Genomic DNA, 23,422 nt, shown 5'->3' on the forward strand with positions numbered 1-23,422 from the left:
CATTTGTCTGCAACCTGTGGGTATCAGATCCGACCTCAGATCTGAGCCGGCAGCTTTACCTAGCTAAAGATCTGAGCTCCTCCCCCCTACCCATAACCCCCTGCAACACATCCCCCATCCTCAGATCGAGTTTGCCTATAGGGACTCCACAAGAACCTCGAAAGAGGACAGTAACCTACTGCCTAACAGAATGGACAATCCTCTCCTGGTTAAGAAGCACAAAACTGGTTAGGGGGAATGGAGGGGGGGGGGTCGGTTGCAGACAAATGAAGTTACCCACTCAGATGGAACGTTATGGTGAGTACATAACTTCTTTATCTGAAGTGGTTAACTTCATTTGGTCTGCAACCTGTGGGACAGAGTCCCCAGCTACTTAGAAAACCTTGGGCGGCCCTCAAGGAAGAATATTCCGGAGCACCGTGGAGCCAGAGGAAGCCCTACTCCTGGAAATCAAATCCAATGTATAATGGGAAATGAATGTATGAGAGGAGGACCAAGTAGCTGCTGAACATATGTCGTCTATAGGGACTCTACACCAGAGCGCAGCAGAGGTAGCTATGGATCAGGTTGAATGCGCATGAATTCCCAAAGGAACCGGTTTGTTCGAAGCTAAACAGGCTTGAATGATGCATTGTCAAATCCAGTTACCTAATGTCATTTTGGTAACAGGTTTGCCTAAAGAAGACTTGGCAAAGGACACAAACAATTGATCAGACTTGCGGTTAATTGCTGTCCTGTGCAGATAAAAACGCAGTTGTCTTTGCACATCCAATTTCTGCAGTGTGTATTCCCCTTTGTTCTGGAAATTGGGAAAGAACACTGGCAGATTAATAGACTGATTAATATTCGACTCAGAGGCTACTTTAGGGAGGAAAGAAGGATTAGTCCTGAGAGAAACTCTGTCCTTATGAAAAATTAGATAAGGGGGTTTCATACAGAGGGCTTGAAGCTCAGACACTCTCCTGGCCGAAGTTATTGCAACCAGGAAGGCTGTTTTCCAGGATAAAAATTTCAACTGAGCTGACGAGGCCGGTTCGAAAGAAGGGCCTGTCAAAGCCTGCAGGACCAGTGTTAAGTCCCCTGGTGGAACCGCAGACTTAACTGGCGGTTTTAACAGGAAAGCGCCTTTTAGAAAGGTTTTGCAAATTCTGGTGGAAACCAGTGATCTTACCTCATCTCCCACATGAAAGTGAGAGATGGCTGCCAACTGTACTTTAATCGTAGATGCACTGACTCCCTGATGAAAGAGATCGGACAGAAATTCAAGAATAGTCGGAATAGGGACAGTAAAGGGATCCAAGCCCCTGTCTTTGGCCCAAATGGAAAAGCGTTTCCATTTACTACCGTAGATCCTTCTGGTAGAAGGTTTGTGTGCTGCTACCAGAATGGCTTTCACTGGTGACGAGATACTGGGAGCCCTTGCTATCAGCGGAACTGGATCAACCAAGCCGTGAGCTTGAGGTCACCCAGATTTGGGGGTTGTAATCCTGCAGGGTGAGACATTAGATCTGGGATGGAATCTAAGATCCAAGGAGGAACTACACCAAGACCGCAGGTAAGGGAACCAGATCTGGAGAGGCCAGAATGGGGCTATGAGGATTATCTTGCTCCCCAACCGATGGGCTTTCTGTAGGAACTTCATCATGAGCGGAAGCGGGGGATAAGCATAAAGGAGACCGGGGGGCCAAGCATGAACCAGAGCGTCTCTGGGGCTCTCCCCCTATTGGGGAAATTAGAGCGAAATATTTGCTGCACTTTGCGTTTGCCGAGGAAGCAAAAAGATTGCAGCAAGGTAGACCCCATTTGAGGAAGATCTGTTTCGCCACCAACAGGTTTAGAGACCACTCCTACAGTGTGAGGATCAGGCGACTTAGCCTGTCCGCTAGCATGTTGGTCCGGCCCGGAATGTGTGTTGCTACCAGAAAGCGGTTGATGGAGATCGCCCATTCCCAAACACTCATGGCCTCTCGGCAAATAGGATAAGATCTGGTTCCCCCCTGTTTGTTGATGTACCAGACTACAGCCATGTTGTCTGACTGAATTGAAATAGTTCCCGGAGGAAGAAGGTCTTGTAGAGCTTGCAACGCCAAAAGCACCGCCCTCATCTCCAGGGCATTGATATGCAGAACGGTCTCTGAGGGAGCCCACGTGCCTTGGACAGTTCTGCCCATAGCATGCCCCCCCCCACCCGAGGCAAGAAGCGTCCGTGGTCAACGTGGCTTGGGGCTGAGGCATGACTAACTGTCTCCCCTCTCGTAGCTCCTGAGAGTGCAGCCACCAGAGAAGGGAGTCCTTGCAAACCCTGCTCAGGGGAATCAGGGTGCTCAAGGGGTGCAGCAACAGTGACCATTGGACCTCGAGTCCATTGTAGAATTCCCATATGCAGGCACGCAAAGGGTGACAGACCAATGGCTACTGCCATGGAGCCCAAAGCTCTCAGGACTAATTCCGTAGGTGGGGCGGAGGGCTGGAAAATTGCCAAAACATGAACAGACAAATTGCGCAACCTGTCTGTTAGAAAGGCCTTGGAGTGACGTGTATCTATTTTGGCCCCTATAAATTCCAGAACCTGCACTGGATGAAGGAATGATTTTTGAAGGTTCACAGTAATACTTAGACGCTGAGTAAGAGCCAGGGTATAATCCCTGGCCCAGCAGAGCTGATGCCTGGTGGAGGCGGTGAGGAGCCAGTCGTCCAGGTACGAAAAGACCCGAATGCCCTGAAGTCTCAGGTGGGCTGCGACCACCGCCATGACTTTGGTGAACACCCTGGGGGCTGAGGTGAGGCCGAACAGAAGAGCCCTGAACTGAAAATGACTGGCTCCCAGCCAAAAGCGGAGGAACCTCCTGGATCGTCTGTCCATTAGAATGTGGTAGTACGCATCCTTGAGGTCTATGGAGCACATCCAGTCGTTCTCCTGGAGGAAGGGGAGAATAGATTGCAGGGTGACCATCCGGAATTTCTCCTTGGGAATGAACAGGTTTAGAGATGAGAGGTCTAGTATAGGCCTCAGTTCCCCCGTCTTTTTTGGCACTAAAAAGAACCTGGAGTAACTTCCAATCCGGACTGGCCTGGGGGAAAAGGCTGGATGGCCCTTTTTTCTAACAGCTTTGCAATTTCCGAAGCTGCCGCCTCCCTTTGATCGGGTGGGACATCGGAGAGGCGTTTCATAGGAGGGGGTAGACTCAGAAAGGGAACGGAATAACCTCTGGATATAACTCTGAGCACCCACCGGTCCGTAGTAATGGACTCCCAATTTTGGAGGTGCTCCAACAGACGCCCCCCAACTGCCTCCAGAGAGGGACAGCCGGGTAAGCCCTCAGGGCTGTTGCACGGGCCTCTCGGAGAAAGGTTCTCAGGACCCAAGATTCCTCGGCCCCCCTCTGCCTCTGGGCCGGCATCCACCTTGTCCTCCTCTGCCTCTGAAGGATGAGGGGTCCGAAGCGGGATGGGAATGCTGTGATTTCCGGAACCACATCTTCCTTTTGCCCCTCTGGTTCCTGGAGGACCATTGGGGATTAGAGAAGCAGATCCCGACGGCAGACAGCGTCTTCCCGTCCTTTTCGCTTTGTACCAACGTGCCGCGGACGGTCTTGCCAAAGAGCGTAGAACCAAAGTGCGTGTTAGCGAAGGATGCCTTGAAGGGTTCCATGAAATCGCAAAGGCTGAGCCAGGCATGGCGCCGCAGAGCGATGCCTGCTCGGCTGGCTCTAGCCTCTCCCTCCATGGCATGGGAGAGTAGCTGCATAGATGTATTAGTAATAGAATTCAGAGTGGCCATGCGAGTCGAGAAGATGCGTTTGTCCTTGGCCGCCATGGACTCCGGGAGGGCTCCAGCGTATTCCTTAATCAAGTCTCGCTGGAGTCTGATAACGTGCGCCATATAGTTCAGCGCCCTCACAGAGAAGGTAGCTGAAGCAAACATCTGCTTTCCAATGCGGTCCAACGTCCGAGATTCCTTATCTGGAGGGTGAACCAAGGAACTCTCCTGCGCTAGTTCCTTCTTGGTGGCAGCCGCCACCACCATGGCCATCTACTGGAGAACATTTAGACCAAGCCATCCTATCAGAAGGGGGACTAAGTACCTTGTCTGGCTTTCTGGGAATCGGCTCCACGGTGTCCAGCTCCTTCCAAGCCCTGGTGGTAATTAAGTCCACCAGGGGGTCAGCCGGGGGGGGGGCACCAAAGAAGTAGATGGGCCTGCATCAAAAGCATCCAGAAACACAGACTCATCCGAGGAAGGTTTTTGGGCACACCACCCTCCTCTGATTCACAACATTTCCATGATGTCTCCAAAGAAGACATCCTCAGGGGGTGACCTTGAGGAACCTTCCCCTTCCTCCAAATACGTGTCCTCTGTCAGGGACTCAGGGGAGTCCAGGTGCCTCCTTATGCACTTCCGTTTGTGAGGAACCTCCTCGGTGGGGCTACCCGGGGAGGGCTCACCCACAGGGTCCTGTTCCTGTAAGGGAACCAACTGGAGCGCCAATGCAGGCTGTCCCTGTGGCCAGATGACAGAGGACAGGCCCAAATGCGCAGGGGTGACGGATGGATCCGTAGCCCGGACCGGGGATTTGGAAGTCCTCGACAGCACCCTCTCCACTACATCAAACGCCGAGGGTTAACCGCTCTCCCCTGGCTCCAAGAGCAGCCCCCTCGGCGCCGAAGCAGTTGGACCAGAGAGCTAGGATCCGACACACTCGAGGGCATAGTCAGCGAAGTAACCAAGACCGTCGGCGCAGACAGATCCCCGGGTCTGAAACGGCATGGATCCGAAGACTCCAAAACCCGATACCGGGTCGGAGAAGGAGCGATCGGGGTAAACAAAGGGGCCGAGCTCCCCCCCGGAAGGGGGGGGCTTGGAGCACCCCCATCTGCATTTGAGCCTGCAAGAAACGACGCATCATCCGGTCCAAATCAGCGTCGGTCAAACTTCTGGTGGATCTGGAGGAGGTTGCAGAGGTGGGCCTGGAGGGCCGCCTCGAGGGAGACCGGTACTCCTTTTCTGGCTCCGGGGAAAAGCAAGGAGAGCGGAGCAGAGAATGAGGAGAACCAGAGACCCTCAGTGGGACTAGCTACTTTAGCTGGCGGGGCCGAGGGATGAGACTCAGACTGCCTTTTGTGCCTATGCCGGTCCTAGTCTCTCCTCTTCTCCTTAGAAGAGGAAGAAGAGTCCCCCTCACCTTGAGAAACAGAGTGAGTTTGAGTTCCCAACAAGGGAGGGGGATCGGAAGGCACGGAAGCCGCAGCCACGACCAGTGCCTTAGAGGGAGAGGAGGAAGAAGAATCCGGGGGTAACAATCCCACCAGGATTAGCTTGTTCCTCCTATCACTGATGGCCCGGGGGTTGAAAGCTGCACAGATCTGGCAGCTGGTGGATTAATGGGCCACCCCCAGACAAATAACGTACTGAGTGTGGCCATCGGCTGGGGACAGCTTATGACCACACTCAGTGCATTTAGAAAAAATGGCTTTAGGCCCTTCAGCCATCACACTACACACACACACACACTAGGGGGAGGGTGAAAAATAAATTTGAAGAGAATTTACCACAAAAAAGTTAAAATAAGTATACTAGACGGTAAAGGGGGCTAAACCAAGCACACACAACACAGAAAATCCTAAGAGAAAAGCGATTTTAAAGTTTTTTATAAACTTGAAATCTCTCACCCACTCCAAGAGCTCGTCTCTAGAAGCTGCTGTAAGCAGCGGCAAACTAGATCTGAGGATGGGGGATGTGTTGCAGGGAATTATGGGTAGGGGAGGAGCTAGGAGCTAGGTAAAGCTGCCGGCTCGGATCCGAGGTCGGATCAGATACCCTCAGGTTGCAGACCAAATGAAGTTAACTACTTCAGATCATTTGTTCCATGGCACACTGAAAGACATTACTGGCAGAATTGATTCCAATTGTCACTCTCAAAAATCTGTATCTACCAAATGGTGTGCTGAATGCAGTTAATGAAGATTTACAATCCAGTAAAATTTGCCAAAAGGAACTTTTGCATCTAAGACTGAAAAATAGTGGAATCTGGCACAACACTGGCTAATTCTTCTACTGTATGCACTGGATGATGAGGACGCTTAAGCGCTTTGTTCAGGTCTCTTGGATCAATACATATTCGAATATCATCTGAGCTTTTCTTATGAACTACGACCATGGAGGACACGCATTCAGTCGGTTCTTCTACTGGAATAAGGACACCTAAATTCACCATTTTGTTTAGTTCTGCTTCTACTTTACAATGCATTGCTACTGGAATCTTCCGTGCTGGTCTTACAACAGGACTTGCTTCATGGAATATGTGACTGGAAGTTTACCAAGCTCGTCTTTGAAAATATCAGCATATTCATTAAAAGAACTCTGTAAAACGATCATTACTCATACTTACATGGTAAACCTCTTTACTAAATTAAATCAGTCCCATTCTCAGACTGTCTGAGGCCTAACAGTGGCCGCAAGTGTCTTTTGACTACGTAAAACTGCAAGTCATAGCTGTTTCAAGCAGAATGGCATGAAAAAAGTACTGTTCCATCAGTTTGAATCTCTTCACCGCCATAAGCAACTAGTTTGCACACATTGTTAAATCAAGTTTCTCGCCAGCTTTTACTTTAGCAAGCATATGTGCTGATATAATATTGCACTTAGGTCAAGTGCCTATTTTAAGTTCTACATGCTTCCCAGTAATTTGTACAATACAAAATATTTCAACTTTTGCTGATTAACTGACAGTCTACTGTATTAACTGTTTCATCGAACACAGAAAGTTTGCTCAAAGAGTTTGCTAGTCTCTACCTCATCTACTTGCTTCTTCGGATACTTTCTTTTAACATAAATCTGCAGCACTTTAGACTTGCAAAGCCTTTTGAAATGACTCCACTGTTTACATTATAACATTGCTGACCAAAAGCTAAACACTTTTCCCATATAGGTTCATGACTGCCTTCACAACTGCAAAAGTTAACAAGAAGGTTGGGAGTGGCACACCAGTTTAAATTTCTTTTTCATTTTAACTTTCTGCTGTATACCATCAACATTCACAATAGCAGATACTGCGAACATGCTTTTCTCATTCATAAGCATATTTGTATGCTTTTCTGTAATCCCATGTATTTGGCAAAACTCTGTGGCTTTGATTAATGTTAATTCACCATCTCAAAGCAAACTCTTTCTCACTGCATCATTATTACCACATACAAGACTGTCTTATCAACACATCTCATAGATCACTACATATGCATTTTTTTGCTTTATTTCTTAAGTCGGTAATATATGCTGCAATAGTTTCTCCAGGCCTTTTGATTTCTTGTGTAAAATGTGTGCCTTCCCATTGTAATATTCATCTAAGGGTTGCACATTTCTCTAACTTTACGTTTTAAGCACTCAGGGTCTTCCAACATTTCAGCCTGTATCACAATATGGCAGTTCTCCCTCTCCTGCATATACAGCAGGTGCATACACAAATGAATGTTCTCACTCAATGGCCTCTGAGCCAGCTAAATTGATAAGTATAAATGCTTTTGTACGTGCATCTTTGTCAGAAAATGCAGCCTGTATAAAAAAATATGACATTCTTGTTCAAAAACTCCCCACTTCTCTGCAATAACACCACCAGCGGTTCAAGTCTGCGAAATCCTTTTGCCATAACCATTTTCTTTTAAAATATACACCTGGTACTTGTAATATTACTCAAATGCACAACAATCTCTCCAAAAATGCTTTATTTTAACAATGCAAATACCTCAAACACTCCAGACACTCTGGCGACTGAATCATTTAAAACGAATTTAAGAACATTTGAATAACCGCTAACTTTTTTCCAAGTTCACTCCTGTTTATTAGTCCACTTCTAACTGCGTGCCTCATGGTTTGTGAGTTGCTTCAGTTTTGGATTCCATTCTGACACCAAGTTGCAAGTCTCGTGTATTCAAATGAGAGACTGAGGCTGGGTATTGAGTTCCGGATATTTATTACTTTCACACTTGGTAAGCACTAGTTTGTACATCTAACTTAAACTTTACTTCACTAGCTGAATACACATCCACAACCTCTTTTCATTCAGCCATCATGCATAAACTGAAAGTTAGCACATGCTCAGTAACTTTTACAAACATGCTGCCTGCTACAGCAGCTGATAAGGTACAACATACACAAAGATCTACAGACTGCACTGTGACCATGCAGAATTTTGTTTGCCGAACTGATTTGTTCAATACACAGATTCAAAATTGTTTTCTAGTCTCCTGTATTTTATGGCACTAAAAAAGAATACTGAGCAAGTGCCAGACTCTTTCTGGTCTGGTGGGACTTCTTGGATGACTTTCTCTAGCAGTTTTTGAATTTCTAGAAAAAGAAGTTATGTACTCACCATAAAGTTCCATGTTTGTTGTCCATCTCTCCTTCATTCTTTGCTGGTTGGTTTCGGAACAAAGAATCGTATCGACTTGGCCTATGCTAAAGCTCTAGTGCTTCCAATGGCTCGAGGCAATACCCTATCCCATTATGCTTAGGGAGATTACCCAAATCTTGTTTGCAAATACTGAACAGAGTAACAGTTATACACATATATTAGTACATACATAAACATGTGCGACCTAGGGCTAAGAAGGAAATCAGAGAAAAAGAAGTTATGTACCTACCATAACGTTCCATGTTAGTTGTCTTCATCTCACCTTCCTTCTTGCTGTTTGGGTTCAGAGCCGATCCTAGGCTCCGACTCGGCCATCTTCTATAGCTCGAGAGCTGTTTGCTGGCTCGAGGCTACCCCTTATCCCAGAATGCTCAGCGTCAGCTACCCAGATCTCATTTGTGATAGTGCACACTAGACATAAGTAGAGTAACCGGTTACCTAAAAACTGGTTGTCCAATACACCTAAACAAAGAAAGAGTCATAAATTACCTGGTATGTGAAGTAATACAAGATACTCAGCCAGTTAAAACAAAAGGAACTCCTCTCAATCCTCTAGGAAGGGGGAAGGAGGGAGGGATGCAAGAAGGAAGGCGAGATGAAGACAACTAACATGGAACGTTATGGCAGGTACATAACTTCTTTATGTTAAGTTGTCCATCTTGCCTTCATTCTTGCTGTTTGGGACAGCGTCCCTAGCACCCAAAATCCTGGGTGACTCATTGAAACAGACTCTACAGAACAGTACAGCCAAAGGAAGCTCTGCTCCGGGAGACCATATCCACCTTGTAATGAGAGATAAAAGTATGAGGGTTTGCCCAAGATTGAGTCTATGGGCAACCTAGACTGAAAGGCTACAGAGGTGGCTAATGCTCTAGTAGAATGACCTTTTGGTTTAGCTGGTAGCTCTATTTCATAACTGATAAAGGCAATAGTATCATATAACCATCTGATAACCATAATGCAAAAAAAGCGTAGTAATCCCCTTTGGAAAAAACAGAGTACCCCTTTGGAAAAAACAGAGTACCCGCAAACTACAACATAGGAGGTAATCCCCTGAAATAAGGGATCTAGGGACCCAAGTAGATAGTCAGCTTTCTTTCGATAACCATGTTGCCAAAGTGGTTAGAAAATCCTTCTATGTGACCCATCTGATCACGAAAGGGTTCGCATCAAGATCTAAGGATGTAATGACACCCCTCTACTCTTCCCCTCATCAGACCCATTATTGAGTACAATGCACCAATTGGAATGTACCTGGCTAGACATCTCCAGCAGCTGGAGAGACCACAGAGGTACCTAACCAAGAGGATTACTGGCCTCAAATAGTTGCCCTATGCAGCACGATTGAAAAAGCTAAGACTGTTCTCTGTTGCATACCGCTTTCTCAGAGGCAATCTCTATCTAACGTACAGAGCCATGCCCAATCCAGAATTGTTGAATATGCTCCATCTTAGCAAAACCAAATCTACTCGAGCTACACGCTCTAGGGATATAAACCTCAACACAATGAATAGAACATGCTGGAGGGACAGATTCCCTTCGCAGAGACTTCCCTTACTACGGAACTGGGCCCCGATCTACATAAGACAGAGCCCCTCACTATCACTCGAGGAACCTTGATGAGTGGATGGGTAACAGAAAGTTCACACCAACAGCACTACTAGACAGGGGCCAAGGGTACTAGCTGCTAGTACAAGGGTCTAATGAACTACTAAAGGGGCGGTGAATACCGCACAATGTGGCTGGGCTAATATATGCCTTCGGGCAGATACCCCAGTACCAACCTATGAACCTATCTGTATAAGGTCACTTTAGAAACTGGAAGACCTTGTTTGTTGAAAGCATAAGAAAGAAATAACTGGTCTGACTTTCTTATTTCCTTAGTTCTATGGAGGTAAATACGCAATTGTCTGTGCACATCCAGTTGGTGGAGCTTATATTCTGCCTTGTTGCTGTGACTGGGAAAGAAAACTGGGAGATCTATGGATTGATTTAAATTTTTCTCTGAGCAGACTTTAGGAATAAAGGATGGATTGGTCCTCAGAGAAACTCTGCCCTTGTGAAACACCAGGTAAGGAGGACGAACACACAGCGGTTGAAGTTCTGAGACATGTCTAGCTGAAGTGATAGCAACCAGAAAAGGTGTCTTCCAAGAAAGAATTTTTAAGGACTATGATGCTGCCGGTTCAAAGGGAGGCAAAATTAAGGAAGCTAAAACTAAATAGAGATCACAAGGAGGAGGATCATCTCTAACTGGGGGTCTAAAAGATGTTCCTCTCATAAAGGCCTTGTAGAGCTTATGAGACATTATGCTAGAATTAAACATACCGATATGAAAATTAGAAATGGCAGCTAACTGTACTGTAATGGTAGTGGAAGCCGCACCAGACTGAAAAAGTTGTGCTAGAAATTCAAGAATTTCATGGACTGGGGCCGAGAAATAATCCAAATTTCTGGATTCTGCCCAGTAAGAAAACACTTTCCATTTACTAGCATACATTTTCCTCGTAGTAGACTTATGTGAGGAAACAATATCATGGACTGCTGGGGAGATGCTGGAAAGCCTGGCTAAGGTTGGAAGCGGAGTAACCAAGCTGTGAGCTGTAGAGTTTGAAGGGACTGGTGCAACCCGCCTGATTGATGAATCAGAAGATCTGGAACGGGGTCCAGAACCCACGGTTGATCCAGAAGGTGGAGGTGCAGGAACGGGAACCATATCTGTAGAGGCCAATATGGGGCAATGAGGATCATTTTGCAACCCAACGATTTTGGCTTCTGTGTGAGTCTTGGTATTAGGGGAAAAGCGCAAAGGAGTCCCTGAGGCCAATCGTGGACTAGAGCATCTCTGGGTATATGACCTGGAAGAGGAAGTAGGGAGAAGTAGCTGCTGCATTTGTTGTTGAGAGGAGTGGCAAATCGATTGCAGCAAGGCTGTCCCCATTTGCGGAAGATAAGATCCGTAACTTCCTGATTCAGACACCACTCGTGAGGCATGAGGAAAATGTTGGGAGGAAATCGCCCATTGCCACAGTCTGAGTGCTTCGAGACACAAAGGGTAAGACCTGGTCTTGCCCTGTTTGTTGATGTACCACACCACTGACATGTCCGTTTGAATTGCAATGGTCCCGGAAGGAAGAGAGTCTTGAAGGACACTAGGAGCACTGTTCTCATTTGTAGGACATTGATATGCAGATGGTACTCGCGAGGTTGCCAAGTGCCTTGGACTGTCCTGCCTAGACAATGCCCCCCCCCCACCCTATCAGGGAGGCATCCGTGGTCACTGTGGCTACCGGACGGGGTTGTATGAAAGGTCTCCCCTGAATCACTAGTGAGTAGACCATCCACCAAGAAAGGTGCCTTTTGCATATTTGTCATCAGGATCATGTGAGACATGGGTAGCTCCTGGAAAGACCACTGCGTGAAAAAAAGCCACTGAAGGATTCTCATGTGGAAATGCGCTAATGGGACAAGAAGATTGGCAGCTGCCATGGTGCCTAGAAGCTTGGAAGACATATCTGACTTGAATCCTTTTGCTCTGCATTAGAATTAACACTTGCTGACGAATAGTGGAAACTCTTTCCTGTGGTAATCTTACAAACATTTCTTTTGTGTTTAATTCTGCTCCTATGTATGTGACAGACTGACACGGCAACAAGGCAGATTTTTCAAAATTTACTGTAATGCCTAGGTTGAGTGCATAATGTGATTATATAATCCCGTGCCTCTAAGAGTTAATGCCTGGTGGTAGCAGTCAGGAGCCAGTCGTCTAGATAGGGAAACACCTGGAATCCTAGATGCCTCAGGTGAGCCGTGACTACTGCCATACACTTCGTGAACATCCTGGGGGCTGAGGTGAGACCAAAGGGCAGAGCTCTGAACTGGTAATGTCTGGCCCCTACCTGGAAGCGAAGAAATCTCCTGGAGCGTCTGTCCATCTTGATATGGTAGTATGCGTCCTGAAGATCTATCGAGCACATCCAATTGCCCTGACCCAGAAAAGGGAAAATGGACTGCAGTGTCACCATCCAGAACTTTTTTTGTACAGATTTGTTAAATCTGCTGAGATCCAGTATTGGTCTCCAATCCCCTGTCTTTTTTGGTACTAAAAAGAATCTTGAGTAAGTTCCGGATCCTAGTTGGTCTGCGGGGACTTCTTGAATGGCTCTTTTTTTTAGCAGTCTTGAAACTTCTATGACTGCTTGATCCCTTAGATTGGGTGGGACATCTGGGATGGACTTTTTTGATTCTATGCGGGATTGACGGAAGGGAATTTTGTAACCTCCAGATATAATGGACAGTACACCCATCTGTCTCTTGTTATATTTTGCCAGGCTTTTGGGTACAGAGAAAGTCTTCCCCCAACTGCCTCCAGAAGTGAGCAGTCGGGCAACCCTTCAGGGATGCTGGAAGGGCTAGGCAGAGAAGGTTTCTCTGTCACCCTGGTTTTGCGGTCCCCCTCTGCCACGAGGGCGGCGTCTGTTGTTGTTGTTTCCCCCTCTGCCCCTGGGGAAAAATCACCACGTGTGTCAGGCAAGGGTCCCTGGGATTTTCAGAACCACATCTTTCCGCTCTTCTGACCCTTAGGATAAGGTCTGGAAGGGGTGGGAAAATGGACTCCCATGGCAGAGAGAGTCTTGCCTTCCTGCTCACACCTGGTCAACGTGTCTTTCACCTGAGGCCCAAAGAGAAAGGAGCCATCAAAGGAAGTACTGTTGAAGGACGCTCGAAAGGGTTCCGCAAACTGACACAGCCGCATCCAAGCATGTCTCCTGAGAGCCACACCTGTCCCTGCAGCTCTGCTCACTCCATCGGCTGCATGGGAAATCAGCCTCATGGAGGAATTGACTATGGAATTAAGAGTTGCAAACTGAAGCTAATTTGGCTGGTACTCCCTCAGCTGTAGGATCTTGAAGGGCATCTCCAAGCTCTTTCAGGAGATCCCTTTGAAGACGTGTAAAATGGCATAGATTGTTCACGGACCTCATTGAAAAGGTCGTTGAAGCAAACATTCGCTTTCCATATCTGTCCATCGTACGAGGATGAACAGATGAAGAGGTTTCTGCTCTTTCTTGGTGGATGCTGCTACCACCATGGCATCAACGGGCACACCTTTGGAGAGGAATTGTTTGTCCTGGGGGACTGTAATAAATTTGTTTGGTCTCCTCAGAGTAGGTTCCACAGAATCTGGAGCTGACCAAGCCTTTCGAGCCACTACAGACATGAGTGGATCGAAAGGAGGAGATACCCAGGAGGTGGAAGGTCGGGAACCAAATGCGTCCACGTATACAGACTCGTCCTCGGTAGGGGCTAGGGAAGTCCAGTCCCCCTCTCTAAGCATTTCAAGGATGTCCAAAAAGGAAACATCTTCACAGGGGGACCCTACCGATTCATCCATGTCTGTATCTGAGGTGACAGACTCAGAGGAGTCTATGTGCTTCCTCTTGCACTTCTTCTGCCGGGCAGGCTCTTCAGAGTCATCAGGGGAGGCTTCAGAAGAAGAGAGATCACCCAATGGGGCAGAGGTTCCCTACGCTTGGGGTCTGGAGGAGAAATAGAGGTTGGAACAGACACCACGGGGGGTGGAGCTGATGGAGCTGGCAGTAGAGCTGTTTTGGGGGACAGCACACTCCACATGGCCTCGAAGGTGTCCCAACCTCTAGGCAGAGAAAGCTCCAGCTCCGAAGAGACAAGAGTCCTTCTCTGCATCGAGGGTGACTACCTCAAGGCCGATGTTGGAGCTGAGCTCACCTGCACCGAAGCCCAAAGGGGAGAATGGGGTCGGGGTCAGATGCCACTCCCCCCTCGAAGCAGAGAGAGCCCCAGCACCAAGATCTCTCGATAGAAGGTACAAATAGACGTAATCGGAGCAGACGTCAGAACTGAAGGAGAGATGATGATTGGCGCCGACGGTTCTACTACCTGCAGATCCATGGTCTCTGGCTCCGAGCTAAATGTAGACAGATGAGGAATGGAAATAGAGGCGGTTGGAGCAGATACCTGCTGAGGTGGGCTGGACAGTCATTTTGCCAGTGCCTGTGACTTAAGCAATCTATTTACTACTCTCTCCACATCATGATCCAATAATCTAGAGGATCGAGAGGAGTGTGAAGAATGACGGCTACATTCACTCTGTAACAAAGGAGACTGAGGTGCTGAGTGGATGGGCTTCAAGGACGGAGACCTCAGTCTCTTATGGCTCTGAGATGGCTCCGAAATAGCAGATCGAGCCGATGGAGCCGACGGAGGAGTTGCCTTGTCAGTGCCAGCCGGCATCGACATACTTGGTTGGTCAAGTAAAGGAGTCGGCTCCGAAGATGGAGCCAACATCTTGACAGACTTAGGGGATTTCGCTGGCTGAGTACTTCTAGCCAGAGAATCCTGAGGCTTCAATAATCCCCGAAGGATTAATTTGTTTTTGTGCTCCTGCAGGACCCTTGGACTAAAAGCGTAACATATAGAATAGGAGTCCTGCAGGTGAACAGCACCCAAACAATACACACAGCTAGTGTGCCCATCTGTCAGAGACATTTTCTGACAGCATGAGTCACACTTTTTGAAGCCAGATACCTTGGTATCTTTAGACATTTTCCTAACAACCACCACAATAACAATAAGAAAATGTTATACTACTAAACCAAGAAACAAACTTTTTTTTTTTTTTTTTTTTTTTTTTACAGTTAAGGAACAGAAAGGAGAGCCTCTAATTTAAACGGCTGTTTGATTTGGGCACCATTCACCCTGAATGCATCTCTTTGCCAGATAGCGCCCCCCCCCCCCCACCCAAGCATGCATGTGTCTGTAGTCAGGGTTTGGGTGGCAGGGGGTAGAATGAATGACAGTCCCTTGTTTTGGTGACATGCCTCTGCCCACCAAAGGAACTCCTGTTGCAGGCAGGTAATGAGAGGTATCATTGTTTCCAGGCTGTGACAATGTTGACTGCATAAGTCCAACTCCATAAGTTAGGTACCACTGAAGTTTCCTCGTATGCAGTCTTGCATATGGAATTAGTAGAATGCAGGATGCCATGAACCCCAAAGCCTGCAGAATTTGTCTTGCAGATAGCTGGGTTTTTGTTGCCACTTGTTTGAAGTATGTTGTCAATTGAATTTGTTTGCCTGGCATAAGATAAGCCATCTGGGCAGTTGTATTCAAGCTTGCACTCAGGAATGTAATTATTTGAGAGGGTACCAGTTGTGATTTCTTTTTGTTTATGGTTCAAAGGTTCATAGGTTCATACTAGGCTATCTGCCAGAGGGCATTTACAAGCCTAGCCCATCGTTTTGTGGCTTACGCCACCCCTTTAGTATGGGGAACTATACCCATTATTTTGCTGTGCCTCTGTCGAGCAGTGACACTGAGGTAATCCCTGGGGTATATCTGCGATCTCCCATCCATTGGTCAAGATTTCTCTTGAACAAGGCCAGCGAGGTGCTCTGCCTCACATGTACCGGGATTTTGTTCCACAGCATAGGGAGTCTTTGGGTGATGAATCTATCCCTCCAGCACGTCCTATTAATAGCCGTGTCGAGGTTTAAGTCTCCGCCCTTGTGGCTCTGATGGATCTAGATTTTTGAGGTGAAGCATATTCATCAAATCTGGGTTTGACATGGCCTTGTATGTTAGGCAAAGGTCACCTCTGAGCAAGCGGTGGCGACTGAATAGAGCTGGAGCTCTTTCAGTTGGGCAGCATAGGACAGATTTTGAGACCCTTTATCCTTTTGGTGAGGAACTTTTGTGGCCTCTCCAGCTGCTGCAAGTGTCGGGTCAGATACATTCGAATGGGGCATTGTACTCAATCATTGGTCTGATGAGTGATGAGTAAAGGGAGACTATGACCTCCCTTGATCTAGATGAGAATCCCTTCATGATAAGGTGGGCAATGTAGAAGGTCTTCCTAACTACTTTAGCTACATGGGTGTCGAATGACAGACTACTATCAACCTGGGTCCCCAGGTCCCTGATAACTTCTTCTGTGCTCAGTGGATTGCCACCTATTTGGTAGCTAGGGTAACCTTGTTTTTCCCGAAGGGTATGACTATGCATTTTTGGCATTTAACTTTAGGCCGTGGCTCTGGCACCAGTTATCCGTTTCTGTGAGACCCTTCTGAAGGATATCTGTGTCAGATGTGTTTTCTACTATGGCCCAGTTTGCAGTCATCTGCAAACTTTGTCAGCCATAACCCTCCTGTGTTTGCTTGTACTTCGGAAAAGTAGATGCCAAACAAGAGTGGGCCCAGGACTGAGCCCTGTGGGACACCACTTGTGACAGGATTTGAGTCTGACATGGCGCCAGCAACTCTGACCCTGTGGGTTCTGTCACTCAGCCAGTTTGCAACCCATCTTGTGATGTATGGGTTAACATTTAAGCTGATGAGTTTTTCAATGATACCCGAGTGGGGTATTGTATCGAAGGCCTTAGCCAGATCGAGGTAGGCTGTATGGACTGCCTTTCCCTAATCAATGGCTTTGGTGACTGTTTCGAAAAAGTCAACCAAGTTTAAAAGGCATGATCTGCCTTTGACAAAGCCAAACTGGGTTGGATCCAAAGTCTGCAAATTCCCAATGTCTTTATTTATGAGGTCCATTATGATCCTCTCCATGGCTTTGCAGATAAGGCTTGTCAAGCTAATGGGCCGGTAATTTCCAGGGTCGGTGGAGGCACCGCCTTTGTGAAGTGGGACCACAGTTGCAGTGCGCCACTCCTGGGTGCGTATCCAGAGGTAAGACTTTGATTAAACAGCTGTCCTAGCTGTGGGTTTAATTCCTCATTGAGTTAAGTGGAGCACACAGCCGGGGACACCATCAGGTCCCATGGATGCTGTGTTTTTGCTTTGGAGAGAGCAGTTCTCACTTGGGCGCTGGAGATGTTTGGGGGCTGCAATCGTTTGGTATAGATATCTCTCCTTTTGGGGAGGGGAGAAGTTTGCACTGAACCTGTCAGCCAGTATGTTGGCAATGTCTGTAGGATCAGTAATCTTCACATCATTTTGAACTAGTTCTGAGCATATCTGGGAGTTTCCTCCCAGGTTTCTAACATAGCTAAAGAAGGCCTTATGATTGTCTTTTGAGTCTTTAGCTATTTTTCTCTCGAAATTTGCTTTGGATGATTTTATGAGAGCTCTTAGTTTTTACTTATAGTGATCAAGGGTGTCTTACCTTTTAAGGATTTTGCTCTATCTTGTAGTAGCTTCCTCCTTTTGTTGTAGAGTTTGTTTATGGCTGGGGTCCACCAGACTGGACGCTTGCCTTTGGTACAAAGAGTCTTTGTTTTGCTTGGGATTGCCTTATCCATGCAGTCCTGCAGGTGCTGGTAGAAGGCATTTGTAAGTGATTCAGCGGCTTGAGTACTGTTTTCCATGGCTCGGGGCCTTAAAGGAGACCACACTAGTCTTTAGAAGTGTGAAGTCGGCTTTGAGAAGTTCCTTACTGTGCTCTTTTTTATTTCAGCTGGGCCTGGGATGACGACCTCCAGCGAGATTAGTTTGTGATCTGATCTCACCAGTGAGGGGTATACTTCCGGTGTTGAACATTGTGCTCCCATGTTCGTGATGATGAGATCAAGTATGTTATCTCCTTCTTGTGGGGATGGTGACTAGTTGTTCCATGGCATTTGAGTTTATGAATTCCAGGAACTTTTGGGCTAGGGTGTTTGGGCTTGAGTAGTGTTCCCAGTCTATATTAGGGTAATTGAAGTCACCTAGTATGATGGTGTTTGGTGATACATTTATCCCCTCTAGTGTTTTCAGGAAGGCCATGTGAGGTTCCTGAGTTTGTGAGGGTGGCCTGTAACATGCTACAATTTGCAGAGCAGTCTTGCCTATGGTTAATTGCACCTGGATGGTCTCCGATGCATCGTGCGTTGCCACCAGTCTTGAGGTGTGGGTGTCCTTGATGAATATGGATACCCCCTCCTTTCTTGGTATTGTCCAGATTTTGGGGCGGAACGCATGATATGAGGTAAAACCTGATAGCGCTGGGGTGCTCTCAGGAGCCTTGAACCAGGTTTCTGTCACAGCACAGACATCGATGTTCTCCATACTGAGAAGGGCCTCGAGTGCGTGCATTTTGAGATTTAGACTTCTGGCATTGAGCAGCATTACCCTTAGTTTTTCCTTTTTTGTGTTCTAGGGTGGTAGGTTTAGAATTTGAGCCTTGCCTAAAAAGGCACTATGGGGTGGCAAGAGCCTTTGCCAATATCCGAATCCCAGGGTGACAGGTGCAAGCCGTCCCTTGCGAAGCAGCGTGGCTTGTCCAGCATGTCATCCCAGGCAGACAGATACTGGATCCCCTTTGAATGACACCAGTGTTTAAGCCAATTGTTAAAGCTGATCATCTTATCTCTGTATTGTGGCATCATTCTTGGTGAAGGTAGGATACTGCTCAAGGTCAGGGTCATACCTGCCTGGGCTACATAATCAGAGAGCTCCTCAATGTCTCTTTTCATGTAGTCCAAGGAGGTACGTCTCAGGTCGTTTACACCAGCGAGGACAATGACTGAGTCAAATTTGTACCTGCTGTTGAGAGACCTGAGTGCTTGCGTTATGTGGCGGATTCTAGCGCCCGACAGGCAGCCTACTGTGACCTTCTCCTTACTCAGTCTGGTGAGTGGGACGTCAGTGTGTCTGACTATGGAGTCACCAATGACTAGTGTGTCTGGCATTGTGTTTGGCCTTAAGGGCTGTGACGGTTTGACACACTGACTGTGAGGTCTATGTGTTGCAGGTGTTGTGTTCTGAGGTGGTGGTTGTTTGGGTGTCTGCTTTGGTTGCCTCTGCTGTTTTGGTAGATTTTTGATCAGAGCCTCCGAGTATGTCTTTTGATTTGAGGTTGTAATGGTACTATGTGAGACTGGGTCTATAGTGTGTGTGGTAACCTTCTCCTCCTGACTGGTCTTGCCAGTCCTATGTTGAGAGAGCTCAGCCTCCAGTTTGGCCGTATAGTTGCATCTCTCGCATGTATTTGTGTTTTGTGGGAGGAGGAGAGGGTTGTCTGTGTACATGAGGCAATTGTAACATTGCCTCAATATTCCCAGGTTCACCAGCTGAGCAGGAGAGGACACTAGCAACTGATCCCTCGACATGCTACGAGGATAGACAAAAAAAACTTTAAAAAAGATTCCGGGGGACGTGGGTGACCGAGAAATGGGGGGTTGCCTTTTGGGGTACTATCTATGACAAGAGTGCCGTATCAAGGTAATAAGTACTGTAGGAGCAAGTGCTAGGTTTAACAGATAGAGAATAGTCTACTTGGAGTCAAGTAGAGATGATCTTTTTAGTTATAGGATACGCTGATTAGATCAGTAGTATAGTTCGAGGAAGGTAGTTTTAAGGGAAAATTTGAAGAGTGGACTTTAGGTAGCCCGAATAGTTTAAACCTGCTTAACCGGCGCTGCCCTAGTGTGCAACAGTGGCAGCTCCGTGCTAATTCGCGCTAAAGCGTGCTTTATAGCAGGGGGCTGGAAAAGACAGGAAATGACCCAAAATGGCCAATAAACTACAAGTTACTGCCTTAAACCACTCCTCTGAGGACAAACAGGCAGCTCAGTACTCCCTACTCCCACTAGTGAGTAAAGAAACTACCCCTTGACCAAACAAGGAAAATGGAGAAAACAGGAACCAAGACAAAGCCCAGGGATCAGCAAAATCTGATCACTGGAACAAACTATTAGAAAAGTATGGAAAACAAGAGTATTTTTTTTTTTTTCAAGTTTTTTCAGATAGGCAGAAAATACAATAAATGCTGTGTTTTTCGACTAAATGCTATCAAAAGCTAGTACACTTGAGTGTATTAGCCTGTTGTTTAACTTTTAAGCAAAACTTAAACAAGCAAGTGCAATAAACAATTCAAGCTATTAAAAACAGTAAAAACAGGTAATAGCAGAATAAAACAGGCAGAAATAGCAATTGAAAGGCTTAAAAAGTCGAAAATGCAGAAAAAAATACTTGAATCTGGAAAGTTTGTCTTTTCTGGTCTCTGCTGCTCTAGGAACTCTGCTGGACACCACGAGGAGCTGTGCTGAGTTAAGCATGTTAGAAGCCTTTTTACAAACGTCAAATGTTGAAGAAGAGTGTCCTTGTCCTCTGCCTGAAGGAGACAATAGTCCAGATATGGATAAATTTGAATGTTCTTTTGTCTGCAAAATGCAATTACTGGTGCCAGGCACTTTGTGTAGACCCTGGGCGCAGTAGAAAAGCCAAAGGGCAGTGCAGAGAACTGGTAATGCAAATAGCCTGCTTTGATTTTGCAAGGTTCCCAGATTGGGATATGCAGGTATGCCTCTTCTAAGTCTAGAGTTACCAACCAGGCATTCTTGCCTAGCATGGGCAGTAGCTGTTGTATAGTCAGCATCTTAAATTTTGGAATGTCCAGGAAAGTATTTAGAATGGATAAGTCCAGAATTGGACGCCATGATTTGTCTTTTTTGGGTACCAGGAAAAGTCTTGAATAAAACCCTTGTCCTTTTTCCTTTTCTGGTACTGGTTGAATAGCCCCCATATCCATGAGGGACATGACTTGTTTTTGGGCCTCTGCCCAAATTTTGGGGACAGATCTGGCCATCCGTTTGGAAGTGGCAACGTGTAGAAATGAAATCTGTACCCGTGGGATACTATATTTAAGACCCACTTGTCCTGGGTAATTAGATGCCAATTTTGAGCATGAAGTGCTAGTTTTCCCCTCCAAAGGGGCTGCCAAAAGATAAATGCTTGGAGATGGCAGAGGAAAGTCATTGAGACTGTTTACCGTAGGGTGGTGCTTTGCTACCTCCTGATTTGGAGGTGGAGGCACCACATTGTTTTGTCCTGTAATATCCTTGTGACTGAAACCTGGAGCCTTTGGAGTGTCTGGGTTTAACCTGAGCGGCTCTGTTGGACACTGGAAAGGACCAATTCTTAGTAGGCCAGTGCCTACAGAACCTGGGTGGCTGCACTTGAAAGAAATCTTTTAAAGTTTGCAAAGATTTGGCTTTGTCTTCCATCATTTTTAAAAACTCTTCTGCCTTATTACCAAACAGACTGTCCTGCTGTAAAGGAGCATCCAACAATTTAACTTTAACATGATCAGGCAGATTTTGCTCCTTGAGCCAAGCAAGCCGCCTTATCACAGATCCAGTTACGAAGGCCATGCAAGAGGCCTTCAAGGAATCAAAACCACATTGCAAAGTATGCTTTTCAACTTGTTCAGCTAAATGCAATAAATCTTGTAAACTCCTTATTTTCTACACAATCAGAAATCAACATCATTTTCTGTTTCAGTAAGCCAATAACATGCTGTTGATATTAAGCGTATGGAATTGGCAGTTTAAAGCCCTGATTGCCAGGGTTGCAGATGTATAAACCTTCTTACCCCATCTATCCAGCACGCCCTGGAGTCTCTATCTGAAGGGGTAGGATTTTTGGCTGTAGAAGCCTTAACACCCTTGGGACCCTGAGAAATTGTTTCAGGATCAGCAGCAGGATTTTTGAAAAGAAATTTGCGGGAGTCAGTAACCCTGTGATATCTACCTGGCTTACTAGGAGCCGGAGGCAGGGAATCAGGAGCCATGCTGGATTCTGAGAAAACATCAACAAAGTCTAAAAGAGGAGGTATAGCCAAAGGCCTATGCTGAGGAAGAAGAAAATCCCTAAGCCTCGTTTTGGATTCTGTATAGTCCTCACTCTCCCAATGAAAATGTTCCCTTAAAGTATGCAAAGTCTCTCCAAAGAAAAATCCTCAGGAGGAGGAGAAGCAGAAGGGATGGATTCCTCTGCATCAGAGTCCTCATAAGGTGGAATAGAAAATTCCTGATCAGAAGAGGAATCAGAAGAAATGGAAACCTGATCTGAAGATTCATAATCAGTGCCTTGCCTAGGCCTCTTAGCATGGGGGGACCCCTGATCAATTAAATCCTCAGCCATTTTGATCCTTTGTTTTTTAGGAATAGGGGCTTGAGCATGTGCCTCATGCGTCAGTTTTTTAGAAATAGAAGTAGGTTTTGGCCTTGTTTTTGATGATGGCATCAGTTTAAGATACAAATGTTGAGGCCTGAAAACACCCTCAGAAGCCAGTGCCTGCTCAGCAGCTCTGGACCCATCCAAGGGAGAGACATCCCCAGGTTCAATACCTAGAGAATCTCACGGCATACCAGACTCCGAATGGGTCTCTGTAGAGGCCTGCGACTCAAAATTAGCAGGCATCAGGGGCTGCGAAAGTGCCTCTGAGTACAGGCGAACCGTCGACTGGCTTAGGGGAAGCTTCGTCGTCGGTTTTGGACCTCTGCGGTCTATCTCTTTTTCCTTGCATATTTTGTGAATTCTGGTAGTCGGACTGCTAACCGATGACATTTCAGGAAAGTTAAATCTTGAACCAAAGTATTTAGAAGCAAAAATATACCGCCGCTTAATAGTGCATTGGTTAAATTTAGCACAAAACCGACAGCAAGGCACGTTGTGATCAGGGCCTAGGCAAGGAATACAGTACAAATGAAAATCCTTATGAGGTATTTGCTTCCCACAAGTAATACAATTATTAACTTTTACCGACATCGATAAGGAGCAAGAAAATGTTTCCCCAACAGGGTACTTAGCTTTAGTTTGAAGACTTCAGTTCTGAAACTCGAAAACGAAAATTTCAGGAGTCAGCCGACCAGCACTTGCAAACTGCTTCTGTTTCGGGCATTGCGTGGCAAGAAAGACTGATTAAAATGGCGTCGGCTGCATGTTTTATACCCCTGATGACCCGACGTCATGGAAGAGGAGACAGCACCTGACGCAGGACCCAAGACTTTGTTATTCAGGCTGACTAAGGGCAACCTGCCAGCAGATTACGCAAATGTAATGACTGCAATAGTGAAACACGAAGAACATCTCTGTCTTTATGGAAAACCAAGAAGGGGGATGTATAGACTATGCTTGGAGTTCTGATACCTGCCTAGCTGACGTGATGGCCACCAAAAAGACCGTTTTCCACTTTAGAAACTTCAGATGACAAGATGAAGCCGGTTCATATGGTGGCAGGATTAGAGTGGATAATACCAA

The 23,422-nt window shown here is 46.5% G+C and overlaps 1 protein-coding gene across 1 annotated transcript in view; it reads right to left on the reverse strand.

Moving 5' to 3' along the window:
* Positions 1-23,422, reverse strand: part of BLM (BLM RecQ like helicase) — a 1,689,823-nt gene that overhangs the window by 592,231 nt on the left and 1,074,170 nt on the right. The window lies entirely within an intron of this gene.

This window comes from Protopterus annectens, chromosome 7.part0, assembly GCF_019279795.1.
Source record: "Protopterus annectens isolate FY-2018-M chromosome 7.part0, PAN1.0, whole genome shotgun sequence".
Taxonomy (NCBI): domain Eukaryota; kingdom Metazoa; phylum Chordata; order Ceratodontiformes; family Protopteridae; genus Protopterus; species Protopterus annectens.